Below are 16,688 nucleotides of genomic sequence, written 5' to 3'. Positions count from 1 at the left end.
TTATTCTTTCTAAAATAGAATAAAATAACTTAAGTGAAGCATATTCCAAATATGTTTTACTCCCAGATATGTTTTTGTCTTCTGACTCTGGACAAGTCATTCTCATTCTCTGTGTTTGTTTCCTTATCTATAAGATAATGTGGACCTCCACTCCCACTCCCCTCCATCCTTGCCACGTTACATCACTCCTCACCCGCTAGGTGCTGAAGTTGGGCGGATGGCAGGGAACCAGCTCCGCTAGAGCACTGAGCAGCCCAACCTCACGCCCCCAGACCCATCACTGCGCTGCCCACAGCTCTAGGCGACTATGGGCCAGTTGGGTACTGAAGTAGCTGAAATGCGAAAAAGGCAGCAGTCACAAAATGAAGGAACACCTGCTATGTCCCAAGCTCCTGGAAACCAGAGGCCCAAAAACACGTGTTGCTTTTGCTGGTGCTGTTATTGCAGCTGCTCCTTCCTCACCATTAGGAATGATGAAAGGGGAGAAAATTCAGGAAGACCCACATATACCATAAAAATGGAAAGTATCCAGGTCCAAGAAGAATGCCAAAACCCCGCTGCAGATGAAGTCTTGTCCTGGTCTCAGAATTTTGACAAGCTGATGAAAGCCCCAGCAGGAAGAAATCTTTCCAGAGAGTTCTTCCACACAGAATACAGTGAGGGAGGAGAACCTGCTTTTCTGACTTCACTGTGAAGACTTAAAGAAAGAGCAGGATTAAAAAGTAATAGAAGAAAAGGCCAGGATGATATATGAAGACTACAATTCTAAACTATCACCAAAAGAGGTTAGTCTAGATTCTTGATTTAGAGAGGTGATCAATAGAAATCTGTTGGATCCCAATCTTCACATATATGAAGATGCCCAACTTGAGATTTATACCTTAATGCACAGAGATTCTATTCCAAGATTTTTTAACTCTCAAATTTATAAGTCATTTGTTGAAAGTACTGCCAACTCTTCTTCTGAATCTTAATTTTCATTAAAGGAATTATTTTGGAGGGCTCGGATGGGAACTAAAAGTAGTGAAATGACATCAGAAATTGAGTTCCTGGACAGCTACACTTTAGTATTCCTCAGGCTGCTGTGAAAATACAAACATCATAGTCTTTGTCTCCATTTTTATCAAGGTTATCCATGGTTAAGCTTGGAGAAAATACCACATAAAATAGTGAATTGTCAAATTAAGTTTGTTTTACTTAACACTCATTGTACTTGCAAGCAAACTGTACTTGTATACAGTCCTATGGACAGTCATCTAGTATAGCTCAACAGACTGCATGTGGAAAGTGAAAACTGCTTCATTTGCCATGTAGTTGTTGTTATACTTAATCCAATAGCAAAACTTACATATGTATTTGAGGACTTTTGTGCATTATGGTCTTATAGAAATAATTTCCAAAATGGCTGTGATTTGTATTTTTATCATAATGAGATAGAAAAAGGCAATTTTTAAAATGTAACAATTGTGTTCAACATGCTATCTGCTGTGTTCTGAACACTAATTTTGAAGCCAATGTTTCTGTACATGAAAAAAGAGCTATTTATCTGTTTGTTGGAAAATCCCAATGGATAATTTGATCACTGCCAAACTGAGGTATTTTCATTAAGAAGAGTTTGCTATGTTAAAAAAAATAAGAAGAAAAAAAGCACAAAGCAATTTGAAGATATCCTATCTCAATGAGAAATCAAAGAATTATATTGTTTTTAAATTGTAATAGAAGAAAATGAATCTATGTATATAACAGATGTCCATACTGTAATTAATTTATTAAAGACTGGATCTCCAATTAGAAAATGGTTGTGTAAAGTTATGTACTGCAGCAAGAAAAATATAAGCTTGATAACTTAGTTTTGGAATAAAAAAGAAAGGATTTAATAAAGAAATGCCTACATCTAGTTCAAGCAAAACATTTTGATGTTTTGCATCTGTCCTGTGGCATTTTTCCTTGAAAGTGAAAGCTAATGAAAAACTTTTTATCAAGAAGAGTTTTATAACGGTTATGAAGAAGCTAATTCTCTACTTCAGACCTTAACTCTTTTCATATAGTATCTTGAGTGATTTTAAAAATATTAAAATAAAACTATTAATTCTCATCCATAAGTAAAAGGCAGTACAGTGCTCAAATCTTCTAGCTGCCATTTTTTAATAATTACATTAACTCTTCAAGACAGAATACTTGCCTGACATTGGCATGTATTTCTGACATTCAAGAAAACAGTATCCTGTCATGCAAAAAATTATAATAACAATTAGTGTCATATTTATATCAAAGTGTTATATTTGAATATTAATATCCCTTGGAGGCTATTTTTTATCTTAAATTGAATGAATATAACATTGAGTGCTCTAAAACGAAAGTTTAAAAAAATTTATATCCACTGAGAACACTGGCCTTATATTAAGGATGATATTAAAATTTTAGGCTTTCTTTTTCATTGTTTTAACTACCTCTCATTTTTTAATTTATTAAATGTTTTTTTAAAAAGCGAGTTTGGAGTTTTCTTTTTAAATTTATTTTACTTGAAAGGTTGACATCATAAATTTCTTTTTCCATAAACTTTTTTAAATCATTTCAAAAACTATTTTTAGTGACTATGATTTTATAATTTATATAGAATTCAGGAGACAAGATTTAAAGGGCTATTATCTATTCTCTATGCAAATATTTTAACTGTTGCAGTGTTTGACAAGATGGTATTTTAAAAATTTGCAGAGTACAAAACAAAATGTTCTGTTTACACTGGCGTTGCTGACTATCCTACAATATTCAACACTTTTATTAAAATGTAGTTATAATGCAAGATAGAAAATACTTATAATAATCATTTCTTTTAAAAATGCCTGCTTTTTCTGAAAGCATTAGTGTGTTAAGAAATATTTTATCCATGTCACTTAGATACTTACTATTTGAATAAAATTTTTCAGTAATATGTTGAAAAAAGACAGCAATGAAGATGTTTACAAAGTCATATTTTTTCCTAAAGAGTAAAGAAACACCTAAAAGAATCATTCTTTTGTGAAGTTCTACTGTTCCTAAATTATTTCATTTTTTCTTTATTAAAACTGAGTTTATTAAGCTAAAAAAAAGATAATGTGGTAGTTTTGCTGCCCTAACAAATTATATACATTCAGTGGCTTAAAATAACACACTTTTAGAGATGTGAATTTCACTGGGTTAACATTAAAGTATCATTAAGTCTGTGTTTTTTGCCAGTGATACTTGAAAGAATTTGTTTGTTTGTTTGTTTGTTTGTTTTGGCTTATTTGGGTGGTTGACAGAAACCAGTTCTTATGCTTATAGGAATGAGGTCTCTGTTTCTTTAGAGGATATCAGCTGAGGGTTATTTCCCACTTCTGGAGGCCACATTTATCCCTTGTCTTGAGCCCTTTTCTGCACTTTCAAAACTAACAAATACAAGTGAAGTCTGTCTTGCATTTCCAATCTCTCCTGCCTCTTTTTTAGTCCTATCTCTGCTTCAACCAGCAAAATGTCTTCTGGCTTGTCTGATTAGATTGACTCCACCTAGATTATTAGAGGCAATGTTTCCATCTCAAAGTATAAATTTAATGGACTCCGAATAGTTTACATAGTTAAAAAGGGAGATAGTATTCTGTTTAGGAAATACTGACTTTAATGGATTTATTTATGGTAGCTCTCTTTCCAGAGTCTTTATTTGCTTCTATGTTTTGTGAGTCTCATAGAGGAGAATATAGTATGTCTCTGAATATTTGATAATGGAAACCCTGTTTTGGGTAGCTATTGAGTCCATTTGGGGTGCGAAGATCTCTCTCCATCTCTCCCTCTCCCTCTCTCCCCCTGTTGCTCTGCTTTTCAAATAAATAAATAACTATTTTAAAATCATTGGTGATCTCCCTCCCTCCCTCCCCCCCCCTCTTTTCTCTCTCTTTTCTCTCTTTCTCACTTTCAAATAAATAAATAAATAAATATTTTTAAATAAAAAGGCTGGCATTGTGCTCAGGTTGTTTCACTGCTCCATCTACCACTGTCATCCCAATTCAAGTCCCTGCTATTCCGCTTCAAATCCAACTCCCTATTAATGTGCCTGAGAAAGCAGTGGAAGATGGCCAATATGCTTGGGCGACCTCTTCTACTTCTATAGGAGATGCAGACGGAGTTCTAACATCTTGGAGAGTGAATCAGCAATTTCATCCCACTCCCTCATGTGTCTGTAAATAATAAATTATTTGACTTCAATATAAATAATCTTTTCTAAAAACAGCAGGTTGGGGCCGGTGCCGTGGCTCACTTGGTTAATCCTCTGCCTTGCGGCGCTGGCATCCCATATGGGTGTCGGGTTCTAGTCCCGGCTGCTCCTCTTCCAGTCCAGCTCTCTGCTATGGCCCGGGGAAGGCAGTGTGGGATGGCCCAAGTGCTTGGGCGCCTGCTCCCGCATGGAAGACCAGGAGGAAGCACCTGGCTCCTGGCTTTGGATCAGCACAGCACTGACCGTAGCGGCCATTTTGGGAGTGAGCCAGCGGAAAGAAGACCTTTCTCTCTGTCTCCCTCTCTCTCACTATCTATAATTATACCTGTCAAAAAAAAAAAAGTCAAGAATACAGCCTCATAAGTATTTAAGTATAAGTAAGTCTCTGATAGATTTCCTTGAATTAAAGACATTTTCTTCCATTCTCAGGTTTCGGTTGATGGGGTTATGGGTAGGTGGAAGAGTTTAATTCAGGAATGGGTGCTGAATTTGAGGGAATGAGAACTGTTCCTTTTTCCATTAATGTAGTGAATTACATTAAAAGATATTCTCTGGCTTATTCTTTGAATTCTTCTTATGAATACAAGTTAATCTGGGGGGAGTTTCGATGTTTAAAACCATAGTAATCAGTGAGATCAGCATATAATTTTCTCTGTGTACACTCTTATCATTTGATTTTGGTAACAGAACTATGTTCCCATCAAGTACATTGTGAATTTTTCTTTCCTCTGTGCATTCCAGAACTTTGCATTACATGAGAATTATCTAGTTAAATTCAAGAGGAAACCTGTATGATTCTGGTCATGTTCTAAGATCTAGATTGCTGCCTACGTTTTTGTTTCTTCTGATTATTGGCCTCTTCAGAATTTCTAATTCTCAAATAATTTTTGAAAATGTTTAGTTTCATTTTTTTTTGACAGGCAGAGTGGACAGTGAGAGAGACAGAGAGAAAGGTCTTCCTTTGCCGTTGGTTCACCCTCCAATGGCCACTGCGGCCGGCGCTCTGCGGCCAGTGCACCATGCTGATCCAAAGCCAGGAGCCAGGTGCCTCTCCTGGTCTCCTAAGCGGGTGCAGGGCCCAAGCACTTGGGCCATCCTCCACTGCACTCCCGGGCCACAGCAGAGAGCTGGCCTGGAAGAGGAGCAACCGGGACAGAATCCGGCGCCCCGACCGGGACTAGAACCCAGTGTGCCGGCGCCGCAAGGTGGAGGATTAGCCTACTGAGCTGCAGCGCTGGCCAAGTTTCATTTTAATATAATCCATTTTATCCAGATTTTCAAGTGTAGTAATAAATTATGAAGCTGGTACTCTCTTATAAGCTTTTTTTTTTATTTGACAGGTAGAGATACAGACAGTGAGAGAGAGAGAGACAGAGAGAAAGGTCTTCCTTCCTCTGGTTCACTCACCAAATGGCCACTACGGCGGAGCTACACTGATCCAAAGCCAGGAGCCAGGTGCTTCTTCCTGGTCTCCCATGCGGGTGCAGGGCCCAAGCACTTGGGCCATCCTTCACTGCCCTCCTGGGCCACAGCAGACAGCTGGACTGGAAGAGGAGCAACCAGGACTAGAACCCGGTGCCCATATGGGATGCCGGTGCCACAGGCGGAGGATTAACCAAGTGAGCCACGGCACCGGCCCAGCTACTCTCTTATATATTTTAATTTTTTTCTATACATTTAGCACCATGTCTCTTGTTCAAAACATATATTAGGTTTTATATCAGATTTACTGATCAAATTTGACTATTTTATTGACATTTTTAAAGACCACCTTTTGATCTTATTGAACAATTCAACTATTTATATAAATTTCTATTTCATTAATTACTTTTTGTTACTTCATTTCTCCTATCTCCTTTGCATTTAAGAGTTAATATGCTATCCTTTCATGAACTTCTTGAGTTGACTGCTCATTAAAGAATTTTATTTTTAAATTTTTTATTGACATTAATTATGTTTATAGACTACAGTTTGAAATTTCAACACATGTATACAATGTGTACTGGTCAAAACAGGGTGATCAACATTTCCCTTTGACATTACTTTATAAGAGTAGACTTCAGCTTCTTTCTTCTATTTGTTCAAATGATATCTACTATGTAATTGTGAACAATATTCTCCCAACATTGTGGTATAAAGCTAAGGACATACTGCTTTAATACAACTCTGATCTGGTACCTATTATACAAAACCCCCTTTCCATGTCCTACCTCTCTAAGCCTCTAGTAATCACCATTCTGTGTTTATATTGAGGGTTTTTTTTCTTTAGGCTTCCACATATGAGGGAGAACATGCAGTGTTTTTCTGTGTCTGGCTTATTTCAATTAATTTCTTCAATGGTCATTCAGGAGCATGTGATAGCTACCTCTCTCTATCTATCTATATCCACTTATTTATCCATTGGAATGCTTTTCAGGCCAAAAGTATGGAATCCTATCATTTGCAACAAATTAACAGTGCCTCCCTCTGCCCTCAAAAATGCCTGAACCAAACTGCTGTGGTTCAGCCACTACTAAACTCTATTCTGACTTAGGGGAAAGCAAGCAGCCACAACACCAGCAGAAGACCCCAGAGTCAGAGACAGGATGCTTTCCAAAGGAGAGAGCAGACCCCTTGCATCCTGCAGCTGCAGAACTTCCAGGAACAAATCCAAGATTCATGCTTACTCTATACAGTCTAGGGAAGCTATCCACTAACTCATGTTGGAGTCTGCCAATTCACAAACCCCAGCACAACTGGCACTCATTTTGTAAGACTTGAGTAAGAATCCCACTTGGATCAAGATGACACAGATTTTGAATCCAGCCTGTAACCCTAGTAGGGGGCAGGGTACCCCAACTAAACCCAGTAAAGGAAAAGCACATTTGTTTCTCCTAATCTCTCCACAAGGGAAGCCAGCAAACTGCAGGGAGAAGGCATTATTTTGAAACCAGTAAAGGTTGTGGTGGATGTGGCATGCATGACCACAGATTTTACTGGAGGGAAAAACTCAGATTTCCCACTGAGTTTTAGTCTGGCTGAGAGGGTTGACAGAGGCTGGGGACACACTTCAGATTGTGAGGTGGCACTATCCTCACAAGCTATCACAGGGTGTGGGGCTCAAACTGCAAGGGCAGAACACTCACAGGCAGCTGGCTCTAGAAAAGTCTGCTATTTCTGTGGATAGGGCAGACTTGCAGCATGAGGAGGAGATCCTATGCACCCCATGACTGGGAGCCTTGCACACTATGACTGTGGGATTCTATGACTTCAAGAGGAGCATAGGGTGTAGCTGGGTCTCTGGGCAATTACTGTGTCTATTGTCAGAGGCTTCAAGCTACCTGACTGTCTGGGGTGGGTCATTGCAGAAAGTTCTGTACTCACATGAAGACTGCCCAGATCCTTTGTGCAGTCCATATACCAGCGTGGGTGAAAATTTTACCCAATGTGGACTAACCCCATTCACAGCGGTCATTTACAGTTGATACAAAAATTGATATATCAGGGCCGGAGCTGTGGCACAGCAGGTAAAGCCACTGCCTGCAGTGCTGGCATTCCGTATGGGCACCAGTTCGAAACCCGGCTGCTCCACTTCCGATCCAGGTCTCTGGTATGGCCTGGGAAAGCAGTAGAAGATGGCCCAAGTCCTTGGAACCCTGTACCCACGTGGGAGACCTGGACAAAGCTCCTGGTTTCTGGCTTCGGATCGGTGCAGCCCCGGTCATTGTGGCCAATTGGGGAGTGAACTAATGGATGGAAGACACCTCTCTCTCTCTCTCTCTGCCTCTCCTTCTCTCTCTGTGTAACTCGGACTTCCAATAAATAATAAATCTTAAAAAATGATATTTCTTGAAATAAATTTAACCAAGAAGTGAAATATCCCTGCAAAAAAAATTACAAAAAGTTAAAGAAAAAAATGATAGAAGACATACAAAAAAATGGAAAAATGTTCCATGCTTGTGGATTGGAAGATTAAATATCATCAAAATGTACATACCACAGAAAACAATTTACAAATTCTGTTGCTCCCTTGCCCGCAAAGGAACAACACTGCTCGCAGCTTATCGGTCTTCAGTAGACTTTTAATAAGAAAATAACAGCGACAGAGAAAGAATGAAGGGAGGAGAGTGGACAGAAAAAGACCCCTCCTTCCTCAGCACACAGCTTATATACAAAATCCGGCCAATTGCAAGTGGGCTCAAGTCCATGCACGGAACGCTCCAATCCGCTGTCTGTTCACACAGTGTGCACGCGTCCTCGGGCCAATCAGATGAGGTGTCACGCAGCAGGCAGGCTCACCGCATAGTCCTCAGCGCCGTCTTGTTGTTTATGAGACAGGCTCAGTGCCTCTGGAAAGTCCCGACCGTGGGAAAGCATTGCCCTAACCGAAACTAGCAACATCCGCCTTGTGATAAAGACACAGCAACAGTTATCAGACAGACCTTGACGTGGGGGCTCCATGGCTGCGCATCCCATGGAGTCCCACATCTCCCCCTTCTTTATTATTTAAATGGCATGGAAACATGCCTGTCTTAGGTACCCAATGGCGCGCTACCTGCTTACCCGTCATGGAGGTAATAGGAAGCCTGTCCTACCCTCTGTCTTAGGTTGCTAGGAGCGCCCATCAGTGTTTACCCGTCTTTGACTACCGCTCCAGCATGCTAAGCCATACTTTTTTATTGGGGTGAGATCGCAAGGTGGCCAGCATAGCCTGTTGGATTATTAAGTTGGTATTCTGCTGACGGAGTGCTAAGGCTCTGATCCATCTGGCAATGAAGGCAAGGCCCAGTAGTACCATGACAAACAAGCAACCAATAGCGACCCATTCTTTAACTTGAGCCCTGTCTTAGGTAGGTACAGGATGTGGAGTGTCTTACGTGTTTTTGAGTACCATTTTAGCCCAACATTAGGTGAGAGATGAAACATACAGCCAAATATTAATTATTTTTTAATACAAAGGAGGTTTGGTACGAAGTTTTAAGTGATGAATGTCAGCCCATACAGACTGTAGCGAAGATAGCACAAATTGCAGAACACACGGAAAACATCCCATATAAAGTATGAAAAGCAGTAACGGTCCAGCCAGCATTAATAACCAACAAATCCATTGAAACCCCTCAAATGTTAGTGGGTTAGTAATAAACATATGTTGCATTTTACTCTTAAGTTTATCAATAACAGACTCTATATATGGCATTGTTAGTAATGTTAAAACAACATTTCCCTGGAACAGATTTACAGCTTATATGATCTTTTAACAGCAAATAATCGATAGCTGCTCGGTTTAAGAGTACTCCTGAACGAACTTGATCCAATTCTTCAGCTATATTGGATAGCGCAGTAGCAGTAAGATCGATTGTTTTGGTCACCAAACATGTAAGCCTTCATAGTCCACGATTATTTCCATAAGCCAATCCAGGAACTCCCACTAGCTGTATAGCCATGTTGAAAGCAGGTCTCCAATTACGATGACATCATCATCACAGTTCTCAGATAATGAGCATCGCTGTCGTGCCTTTGGAAATACAGATGTTAGCATTGGGCCACACGGCCCAATGAGCAGTTGCGAAAATCATCAGAGGTTAACAATGTAAAAGCAAATTGGTTGCATAAAAATACCCAGTCCTTAAGAGCCCATGTCCCATACCAGTACTGGATCAGGTCCATTCCGTTGATTGGTGATAGGATCCTTCCATTTTACCATTGTTCTTACCCCAGCTGTTTGTGGTTGCCACTGTTGATCCGCTGCAAAATGACCATCTTTATCCAATGTGAAAAAATTTAAAATGAATAAAGCATGTGAGAGCCATTTGTTAGGAGAATGGGCAAGAACCCTAAACTCCCCCTTTTGTTTATATTATTAAAATATTGTTTTAAAGTGTTATGTGTATGTTGAATAATGTCTTGACCCTGAGGATTATAAGGAATGTCAGTAACATGAGATAGAAACAAGTTACACAAAAATTTCTAAAAGAGGCAGAAATATAAGCAGGTCCATTATCCATTTTAATCTGTTTTGGAGTTCCTAGGGAAGCAAAAGCTTGTAAGCAACGAGCAATAACATGTTTTGTAGCTTTACCTGTATGTAAGGAAGTAAAAATAAATCCAAAACAAGTATCAATAGACACATGTATATATTTTTGTTTACCAAATTTTATGAAGTGGGTGATATCCATTTGCCATAGTTGATTGGGGGAATAAATCACGAGGATTAATTCAAAAGTGAGGTACTGGTAACTGGATGGAGCAAGTAGAACAGAATTTTACAATTTGTCGAGCTTGTTCTTTAGTAGTATTATGTTTTAAGTGTAATGTATGAGTATTTAAATGATGTAAAACATGATCTTTTATTGCTGTATCAATAGAATATATGCATAGAGCAGAATCTGCCAAACGATTGCCCTCTACCAAAGGTCCAGGAAGATTGGAATGTGCTTGAATATGACCTATAAAGAAAGGGCAGGTATGCTGTCGAATGACAGTGCAAATGTGAGAAAACAAAGGAGAAGCAGTTGAGGATTCAGGAAGGAATGAACAAGTTTTCAATTGAGGCACTGATAGGAACACATATTTGCTATCAGTGTATATGTTAACCACTACATTCAAAGTAGACTGCAATGCAAGTGAAACAGCACCTAATTCAACTAGCTGTAGAGATGAAAAAGAGGTGTTAATAACTGTATGGTGACCATCACAAATTACAGAAGCTTGACCAGTGTTGGAACCCTCTATAAATATCAAGCCAGCATTCTCTAAGGGTTGAAAGCTTGTATTTCGTGGAAATACACAAGAATGATGTCATAAAAATTGTATCACTTTATCTGCTGGATAGTTATTATGAACTTGTCCTGAAAAAGAAGCTAATGCAAGAGGCCAGTCTTCAGTGAAAGACAGGCGCCATATTAGCTGTTTGTTAGTATATGGTTGGTTGACATATACATGTCAGTTCTATTCCAATTTTTTTTTACATTCTAGTCTCCCTTTAGCTATAATCTCAGCTATTGCATTATAATATGGTACAACATTTTTTTAAGGGTAGCCTGTAAATATATCCAAAGTAAAGGGGCCTCTTGCCACAACAGAGTGGTGGGTAAATAATCTGTAATCAAAATAATAAGAATTAAAGGTTGATTATAATCAATGTAAGAAACAAAGCTCTGAGATAAGGCTTGTTGTACCTTTTTTAAGGCTAGGCATGCTGCGGGAGTAAGCACTCGTTGGGAAGCAGGGAACTATCTCCCTTTAGGATATTAAATAAAGGTTTAAGGTCTCCTGTTATGAGGTGGAGATGTGGATGAAGCCAATTAATATCCCCTAGAAGTTTTTTTTTTTTTTTTTTAATTTTTGACAGGCAGAGTGGACAGTGAGAGAGAGAGACAGAGAGAAAGGTCTTCCTTTTTGCCGTTGGTTCACCCTCCAATGGCCGCCACTGCAGCCGGCGCACCGCGCTGATCCGATGGCAGGAGCCAGGAGCCAGGTGCTTTTCCTGGTCTCCCATGGGGTGCAGGGCCCAAGCACCTGGGCCATCCTCCACTGCACTCCCTGGCCATAGCAGAGAGCTGGCCTGGAAGAGGGGCAACCGGGACAGAATCCGGCGCCCCGACCGGGACTAGAACCCGGTGTGCCGGCACCGCAAGGTGGAGGATTAGCCTATTGAGCCACGGCGCCGGCCTATCCCCTAGAAGTTTTTGAAAATCATTTAAAGTCTGTAAAGAATCCAATGTAAGGTGACTTTCTGTGAAAGTATTTTTCATGGGTACAATTGGAAGCCTAGATATTGATAAGGATATTGAAGTTGTATTTTTTCAGGGGCTATGATAAGACCAAAAGCAGATAATTGCTCTCTTATTACTGTCAGACATTGCATCACCAAAAGTTCCTCGGGTCCAGCTATCAAAATATAATCCATATAGTGTATAATATATAAATTGTTATATTTTTTGTAAATTTTTTGAAGAGCAGCATCAATGAATTGTTGGCACAAAGTAGGGCTATTAGCCATTTTTTTGAGGTAAGATCCTCCATTGGCATCTTTGCATAGGTTCTTTAAAATTTACTGATGGAACACTGAAAGCAAATCGGGGACAATCTTCTGGATGTAAAGATATAGTATAAAAATAATCTTTTAAATCTATAGTTGCAATATAAGAGTCCTTTGGAATTGCAGTAGGCAATGGTAAACCTGGTTGTAAAGCCCCCATAATTTCCACAGTAGCATTAACAGCCCTAAGGCCTTGAAGCAATCGCTATCTCCCAGATTTCTTTCTGATAACAAAAATAGGACTATTCCAAGGAGAATTAGAAGGAACTATATGTCCTGCTGTTAATTGTTCTTCCACCAATATCTGTGCAGCATTTATCTTTTCCTGCAGTAAAGGCCACTGATCCACCTACACGGGATTATTTGATTTTTATTTTATTTTAATTTATTTTTTGCATGGGGCACAGGCTGACCAGTAGCCATCAAGGGAAACCCAAGCCTCTCTGGTCATGATTGACAGTTAAAGTAACTGGAGATGTGATGCTTTGTTGTTGTTTGTCTAAACCCTTATCTGGCAAATGACCTTGTTGAAGTATGTTAATGGTAACAATCTTATTTGGACTACGCATTAAAGCCCCCATTTGAGTTAGAATATCACGTTTCCAGAGATTAACAAGTAATGCAGCCAAAATATAGGGGCGACAGGCTCCAGCATTACCTGTTTTATCCTCCCATTGCAGCAATATGGAACTTTGTGTTAATCTGTGACTCCTACCAATACCTTGCAATTGAGTTATGGTAATTTTATTTTTCCAATTTGTGGGCCAGCTTGCTGCTGAAATAAGAGACATCAGCTCCAGTATCTAAAAGAACACTGAATAACTTTTTATTTAATTTTAAGAAAAATTTGGGTCGGTCCTTAGTTATGGGTTGTATCCAATAAGCATCAGAAGATCCAAAACCATTATTATTTTTTTAATTTAAAAAAGACCTGCCAATTGAAGAGAAGGAGAACAAAATTAAGTCAGCAATGCATTGTCCTGGAGTTAAAGTTACATTATTGGCTTGAGTCATAATTTTTATCTCACCAGTAAAGTCAGTGTTTATAACTCGAGGAAAAACCCGTAACCCTTTCATAGTTATACTATTTCTGCCCAGTAGGAGACCAAAAAACCCAGTTGGCAAAGGACCAAAAATCCCAGTAGGGAGGCCTTGTGGGCCCATCTCAGGGGTCAATACTGTATAGGAGGTGGCACTGAGGTCCAGTCCTGCACTACCTTCTGTGATTCCATGGAGGAAATTGACAGATTTAGGGTGTTCTGTTGAGGAACAAATGTCATGGCCCCCAAAATTTGTTGGGATGGGGCCTGGGGCCAGCCCTGCTTTTAGTTTTTTGAACTTTGTTTATTTAATGAATTATCTTTTTATCAGTTTTGGAGTGACATTTATTGGCCCAATGTCTTTCCCTTTAGCACCAGGGGCAAATCCCAGGAGGAGGGGTTTTTTTGATGTTTGACTTTTGGACAATATTTGTACATGTCCCTGCTGCCCATATTGATAGCACCCTCATTTATCAGGCATAGTCCTTTTTGTTGATTTTTGTAATGACATACCAATCAGAGTGGCAGGTCCTGAATGTTCTGTTTTTTAAATTAATTTATTTTTTTAATTTTTTAATTAAAGGGACTGTTACAGAACACCTCAGCCACAATAGCCAATCGATCCATATCTGCATTGTACTTATGTTTTGTAGAATTTACAGTACTATGGGCATTACTAGGCAATCTTCACACAGCACCAGAAAAGGATCCATACTGAGAATTAAACATCATTAGTAATCATCACGAGCACGTTTAACGTTCAGCTTGACTGCGTGTTTCCCCGGGATGAAACAGCAGCAGCAGAGGCTTGCTCTGGCTCCCCCTTAAAGCCCCCAAGGACAAGGGTGGCTCATTGCCAAAATGTTAGGCAAGCAGTGCGTCCCGTCCCAGATCTTGGCCAGAGAGCCAAGACACGAAGCATGCCCACCTGTTTATCAGAAAACATTCCTTTATCCCCCTCCCCGGGAGCTGGCCAGGCTCCCAAGGAGCAGGAGAAGGTCATGCGGCAGACAAGTTACTTGTTTATCAGAGCCAAACAAAGACACAAGCCTCTCCATCCCAAAAATCTGTCCTTACATTTGGTCCTAGAGTTGCACCAAGGTATAGGCATAATTAACACATCATAAGAATACAATACAAATTTTTTATACAAGTTTACATTTAGTAATTAAACACAATAATATTTAATATGTTTTAAGGATAAATTGAAACATATCTGAGGGAACTAGCCTCTTATTATCTGTAATTATTACATTTCTGCAGGTTTGTGGAATCTTAACTACTTGCGGCATATTTTGACTTACTTGTTTTTTTGGTTTTTTTTTTGTAAAGCAAACCAAGCATAATTTGCTCAAGCATTCCTATCAATAATAGGGGTAGAGTTAGTACAGAAAACAAAAACAGAATGGGTAGTCCGGACACTTTGTTACCACAATTTCTCATTTCACATAGTAATATTAACTTTATAACAGAGAACATTTACTTCAAGTGAAATATTTAAATGCAAGGTGAGGGCTGTCCAGTGTATACTGATCTATATTTTTTACTCCCAGTGTTTCTTATCCACAACGCCCTCTTCAGCAAACCAAGGACTAATTGTTTCAATAGCACTGATAAACTGCTCTACAGTTTGTTTCTTTAACCCTATTCTCTACATCTGCAACAAAGTTTTCACAGCCTTTGTCACGGCTTGCTTTGTTTTTTTAAATGCACATTTAAATCTTTTCCAAGCAAATCCCAATGTTGCTCATTCACGACTCCTTTTGCGAACCAAGGACTGACTATTTTTATAGCATTAATGAACTGTTCTATGGCTCAGCTTTTTTAACCCTATTCCCTGCGTCTGTAATGGAGTCTTTATAGCCTTTTTTGTTATAGGGGCCAATTTAGGAAGAGTCAATGGACGATACTGCAGCGGCAGTTCATCCTCTAAGGACAAATTTGCTAGCCTAGTCAAACTGGGATATAAATGAGATGGCTCCCTCGAGCGCAGGGGCACACTCGATGGGGGATGGTCCTTCACTGGATTTTTTTCTTTCTCATCCAGTGGGTCATCCCTACAGGGGCCTCTGTCCATCTGTTTCCTGTCCCACTGACTACCACAGTCACTAGACTGACTATGATGCCAAGACTCCTCCTGAACCTTTTCTAGGAGCTCACATCCTTCATCAAGTAAAAGCCCTATGCTCTCAGTGGGGTCCTGAAGTGTCTGTTTAATGAGTTGCCATAATCTAAGCATTTCTACCGGCTTTCCGGCTGCTCTCAACTGTCTCCCTACTCTCCACCACTGTTGCTCATCTAATTGGCCACCTTCCACAAACCATGGTGAAGTCTTGGCAATGGCACTAGTGAATGCACATACTGTAGCCGCCTTAAAGGGCGTCCCCGCAGCTTTTAACAAGCAGCTCCACAGCATGCGCAACCTAGTGGTGGACGGAGTATTGCCCATTTGGAGGTAAAAAGGAAATTTCCACCTATTTCCTGGTGTTCCTGAACACTTTGTACTCCCACCTTTTAAGGGATTCCTTTACCCTTTTTTCTGGCGCTTAATTTCCCCGTCTTTCTTCGACGGAACCGTGGTTTCTATTCTTTTCCCAGCTGATTTCCGTGCACACGCACGCTTACCTTTTGTTCCTTACCTATTCCTGCGTGTAGCAAAGTGGTCCGAATCTGAGTCACGGAACCACTTGTTGCTCCCTTGCCCGCAAAGGAATGACACTGCTCGCAGCTTATCGGTCTTCAGTAGACTTTTAATAAGAAAATAACAGCGACAGAGAAAGAATGAAGGGAGGAGAGTGGACAGAAAAAGACCCCTCCTTCCTCAGCACACAGCTTATATACAAAATCCGGCCAATTGCAAGTGGGCTCAAGTCCATGCACGGAATGCTCCAATCCGCTGTCTGTTCACACAGTGTGCACACGTCCTCGGGCCAATCAGATGAGGTGTCACGCAGCAGGCAGGCTCACCGCATAGTCCTCAGCGCCGTCTTGTTGTTTATGAGACAGGCTCAGTGCCTCTGGAAAGTCCCGACCGTGGGAAAGCATTGCCCTAACCGAAACTAGCAACATCCGCCTTGTGATAAAGACACAGCAACAGTTATCAGACCGACCTTGACGTGGGGGCTCCATGGCTGCGCATCCCATGGAGCCCCACAAATTCAACACGAACCCAATCAAAATACCAACAACATTTCTTCTCAGATGTAGAAAACATGATGCTAAAATTCATATGGAAACACAGGAGACCCAGAATAGCTAAAGCAATCTTAAACAGCAAAAACAGCCAGAGGCATCACAACATCAGATTTCAAGATATAATACAGGGAAGTTATAATCAAAGCATCCTGATACTGGCACGAAAATAGATATGCAGCCCAATGGAACTGAATAGAAACTTTGG

General features: G+C 40.1%; 1 long non-coding RNA gene and 1 pseudogene across 1 annotated transcript; one reads left to right on the top strand and one right to left on the bottom strand.

Moving 5' to 3' along the window:
• Nucleotides 1–322: 322 nt before the first annotated feature.
• Nucleotides 323–974, top strand: LOC100352104 (regulator of G-protein signaling 17 pseudogene; annotated as a pseudogene).
• Nucleotides 975–9,132: 8,158 nt separating this feature from the next.
• On the bottom strand, nt 9,133–16,101 carry LOC103351842 (uncharacterized). The gene is made up of 2 exons (XR_519506.3): nt 15,928–16,101; nt 9,133–9,967 (listed from the first exon to the last, which is right to left on the bottom strand). It is a non-coding gene; the product is annotated as an uncharacterized lncRNA (long non-coding RNA).
• Between the last annotated feature and the right edge of the window lie 587 nt (nt 16,102–16,688).

Source organism: Oryctolagus cuniculus, chromosome X (assembly GCF_964237555.1).
Source record: "Oryctolagus cuniculus chromosome X, mOryCun1.1, whole genome shotgun sequence".
Taxonomy (NCBI): domain Eukaryota; kingdom Metazoa; phylum Chordata; class Mammalia; order Lagomorpha; family Leporidae; genus Oryctolagus; species Oryctolagus cuniculus.
Note: the sequence above shows the minus strand (reverse complement) of the source record. Positions and strands in the feature narration are given on the sequence as shown.